Source organism: Phoxinus phoxinus (genome assembly GCF_949152265.1).
Source record: "Phoxinus phoxinus genome assembly, chromosome: 24".
Classification (NCBI taxonomy): Eukaryota; Metazoa; Chordata; class Actinopteri; order Cypriniformes; family Leuciscidae; genus Phoxinus; species Phoxinus phoxinus.
Genome location: NC_136899.1, coordinates 25,273,820 through 25,278,819, shown reverse-complemented (window position 1 = coordinate 25,278,819; position 5,000 = coordinate 25,273,820). Strand labels below are relative to the sequence as shown.

General features: G+C 36.6%; 1 protein-coding gene across 1 annotated transcript in view; it reads right to left on the bottom strand.

The window, feature by feature from the left end:
- Positions 1-5,000, bottom strand: part of LOC306992726 (partitioning defective 3 homolog) — a 128,624-nt gene that overhangs the window by 46,801 nt on the left and 76,823 nt on the right. The gene's annotated exons all lie outside the window — the stretch shown is intronic.

The window sequence follows — 5,000 nt, the reverse complement described above, 5'->3', positions numbered from 1 at the left end:
TGTGTGTGTGTGTGTGTGTGTGTGTGTGTGTGTGTGTGTGTGTGGCGGTTTAAAGACCAGTGCTGAGAAACAGAGAGAGGAATAAAGGAGGAGAGACACAGTTGGATGAGGAAGGTTGGTGGTCTGTGAAAGCCTCGGGTAAAGTGTGAGAGGTTAGGGGGCATTTAGAGGGCTTTAAATAAAGCTCTCCTGCTCTGTTTCAATCTAATGTCTTCTGGAGGACGGACGCTGGTGACAGGAGTACAGATGAAGAACAGGTATAAAGAGGAGAAATACAGATGAAGAACAGGTATAAAGTGGGAGATATAATGGCAGACAATGTAAGAACCGGCTGAACTTTGAACTGTGGATCTCGCTAAACGTCATGTGGTTACGCACAGCACCAAAATCGTTGAATTATTCACACTCTTTCTTACTCATTATGCATCGAGCTCTGATACATTTCTGCTTCAGGTCTTGCATGAAAAACCTTTCTTTTTTTATTTAAATTTATTGCTGAAAACACTATTTTAATGTGGCGTAGTTACACATTACATGTACTTACTATAGTAATATCAGTAAATTATGCACAATTACAAGCAAATCACTCTAAACTAAACCTGGTAACACTTTATTTTACAGTGCCATTGTTATACATGTTACATGTAGTTACTACAGTAATAACTATAAATTATGCATAAATACTTGTGACTAACCCTAAACCAAACCAAAGTTATTTAATATTAATCAGCACTTAAATGTATAATTACACTGTAACAAAGACATCTTAAAAAAAAGTGTAACCATAAACCCTAAGCCTGTAGTAAATACATGTGGTAAATTAATATGTTCAGTTCTTTTATTGATAAAGCACATTTCAAACAGCCAGGACTGACCAAAGAGTGACATTGTATGGGTCAACATTTCAATTTTTATTTTATGCCAAAAATCATTAGGATATTAAGATCATGTTCCATGAAGATATTTAGTACATTTCCTATCGTAAATACATAAAACATGTATTTTTGTGAGTGAATGCAGCACAATCGTGAACATAAATGCACAACTTTAAAGGAGATTTTCTCAATGTTTAGATTTTTTTGCTCCTCAGATTCCAGATTTACAATAGTTGTGTCTCGACCAAATATTGTCCTATCCTAACAAACCACACATCAATGGAGAGATTATTTATTCAGCTTTCGATGATGTATACATCTCAATTTCATAAAATTGACCCATGTGACTGGTTTTGTGGTCCAGGTTCACATATAGACAAAAATTTGAATATAGAGGAGAGACATTAACAAGTTTTAAAAGCTAAGGAAACATGTTTTCAGAAGAGATTTAAAAACTGATATAGAAGGAGCTCTATCTCCTCTGCGTTTGAGCCTAGTGCGGGACAGTAGATCGTAGGTCTCGGGATGGGCTATAGGAGTGTAGTCGTTCAGACGGATAACTTGGAGCAAGATGAAGCAAACATTTGCACACAAATAGGATAATTTTATAGTCAATCCTAGATTGGACTGGGAGCCAACTTGCAAAATGTTCCTTAGTACTTATTTGTGTAACTTCACCGTAACAACGTCACCTTTAAATAAAGTGTAACTGAAAAATGTGCTTGTGTGTGATACGTCTGTGCACGTGTACAGTAGGTCTGCATTTACGAGTGTGTGTTTGTGTTTGATTGAATGAGAATCAATGGCTTCCTCCATTAACAGGATCACGTCATGATGTCATTGTTTGCGCTCTGCACTGAAACCAGTCACTGCACACCAGTGTGTGTCTGATGTAAACAATAAGCAACACTCAAATTATTGTGTCCCAAATCATACATTTAAAATGCTAAATGGGCCCAAATTACATATTATTTCTGGTAAAACACAAATAGTCCATCACAAAAGGGCTTATGAGGCAATTTTATGAAGTGGTAATTTGTCTCAATGTTGCCGTAATATATTAATTATTATAGTCTTATATTCAAAAGTATGTACTTTTGCTGTCGCCAGTGAATTACACAGATTAGTGTGTAGTGTAAGTACAGTATGGATATTGGGATGCTGCCAAAACTCATTCAATTATAATGCAGAAGGTCATGATGACATTATCCTAAAAACATTTTCCCTTATTTTTTAACATGCATATGTAACAATGTATCTAGACCAAATTTGTTAACATCATTAACATCCACAAAGGGGTGGGGTTTAAAACACAAAGGGGTGGAGTTTAAAAACACAAAGGGATGGGGTTTAAAAACACAAAGGGGCGGAGTTTAAAAATGTAAAGGAGTGGGGTTTAAAAACACAAAGGGGCGGAGTTTAAAAACACAAAGGGGGAGAGTTTAACAACACAAAGGGGCGGAGTTTAAAAACACAAAGGCCCAGTCTAAAAGGCATATTTGAGCTTTTTTAACTGAAAGCAACTTGCACTAATATATCCATTGTTTTGTCTCAAGATGTACACCAGTAATGTTTTTTTCTAAGGCACATCTATAAAAGCTACTTAAATGTCATTGAATCCTGTCTTAATCTAAGCTATGTCTGTGAAACCAAGTCTTTATGTTTGAAGAAGTATCTGTCATTTCACCAGAAGATCCAGTTATGACATTCTGATTAAAGACTGAGGTAAGAAAAGGAAGACATGCACAGGAAAACTGTTCACAATGAGACCAACATGCATAAAAAATAGATTTTCATTACATGCCGACTTTAAAATAAATGTAAATGAAACAAATGTAAAATTCATGTACACACATTATAGATGCATAGCTCACTCTTGACCTTCTTCAAGAAAAACTAGAGGGAAAAAATATTTAGTAACCCCCAAACCATCCCCGTTTTATACAGCTATAAATCAAATTAACAGTGTTTTCAATTCACAAAGAAAAACATGAACGGCCATGAAAAATAGTCCATTTTGAAACTGCTTAGAAACAAGTATAACGAATATCTACCTGTCAGACAGACTAAGTTTAGCCTTGAGGAAATGGAAAAGCACACAGGAAGTCGTTGAAACAGAGAAACACATTTAAAGCTGTGTGTACTGGGCTGTTGGGAGTCTGATGGTGAAAACACGGAGAACCAAAGCCAGATTGTCAGAATGTTTCTGGAATGAAGGGTTGTGACAGTCAAAATGTGTGTCATTATGCTTTTATCATATGTCCCCCAGTGGTGAAAACCCAGTTTTTAATGTTGTTTATGTGTCTATGTGGTGTTTTTAATCTGCTTTAACACACACCATGTGTAAGTTCATAAGTCGACAGCATTGCTGAGTATTTTCTGCTTAAAACTGCAGTGAACCAAAGACAGTCTCAAACACACGGTTTGAAATCGCTGGTGTTTCTGACGTCACAAACTACCTTGTAACCAATCAGATCAACGTGTGATCGCCAACCAGTGGATCTCTGAGTGAGTGAGTGAGTGAGTAGAGGCGGGGCTCATTTGCATATTCATAGAACCACGCATACTAAATGAGGCAATAGTGTCGAGTTACATTCAAGATATTTTAAGGCATGAAGAATATTTTTCAAGGAAAAAAAAACACTAAATATGTCATTTTGGTGATCAAAGATGAGTTTTAAGGAATTATTGACTACAGGGGGACTTTAAAACTAAAGACCTAAATGTGTATGTTGGACTTTTTTTCACCACAAGTCTGAAAGAAGACATGTTATTGAAGACAAATAGCCCAAAATCTCAAAAATAAACAATGTTTTTGCCTGCCGTGTCTCGTCTTAATTTTATATCTGTAAAATATTTTTCAATTGTGTGTGCGTGTACACCATAAAAACAGCCGGTTTGAATCCTTGCTGGAGAAAAATCTGCAAAGGCCCTTCATGACTCAGTGGGTTAAATTTCAGATTATTAAAGATATATCCCGAAACTGTTAGTTTCGTTTAGCGCGAGCAGGCCGATATAAACCAGAGCCGTCCTGATCCTTGAACCTGTGATTGCAGTGCGACCTTCAAGCTGAGTCCGTGGCACTGAAGAATCCAGCAGACTATCAGTGTGATTACACTCAACGAGGGGGAATTAGCTCTAAACACCCATCTAATTGTCGGCCTGTCCAGAGAGCTTTGCTAACAGTTTGATAGTTAACATAAGTCACGAGGAACGCTTCTGAGATCTACAGATTCCCATGATGATGTTACGCTGAGGCGAATGCTTTGATGTGTCACATGACTGTCGCAGAACGCAATTGGTCAGCTCCTTAAATTTCAACAAGATATGTTGTTGGCCTTCAAAGCTAATGTTTGCCTATACCATTGCAACAACACTATGTGAAGGAATACTTCACCCAAAAATAAAAATAATGATTATCCCATAATTTACTCACACTCAAGCCATCCTAGTTTTATTAAATAACTTAAAAATAACTTAATAATGTAGTAGCCAAAATTGGCCCGTGAGTGACTGATCCTCCACCATTGTTTTTACCATCACCAGGAAAGAAAAAAAAAGATAATTCTGAAAGTAGTAACTTGCTTAAAGGAACGCTCCACTTTTTTTGGAATTTTTTCCCCCCAAAACTTCCCTAGAGTTAAACAGTTGAGTTTTACAGTTTCCGAATCCATTCAGCCTATCTCCGGGTCTGGCGGTAGCACTTTTAGCATAGCTTAGCATAGATCATTGAATCTGATTAGACCGTTAGCATCTCTCTCAAATAAATGACTAAACAGTTTCGATATTTTTCCTATTTAAAGCTTGACTCTTCTGTAGTTACATCGTATACTGACCGACAGAAAATGAAAAGTTGCTATTTTCTAGGCCGATATGAATAGGAACTATACTTTCATTCCTGCGTAATAATCAGTACACTATGTGGCCAGGGCTCTTCGCAAACGAGACTTGTTCTCAAATAAATTCCCTGGTTAAATAAGGGTTAAATAAAAATAACTACAGAAGAGTCAAGTTTTAAATAGGAAAAATATCGAAACTCTTTGGTCATTTATTTGAGAGAGATGCTAACGGTCTAATCAGATTCAATGATCTATGCTAATCTATGCTAAAAGTGCTAACGCCAGA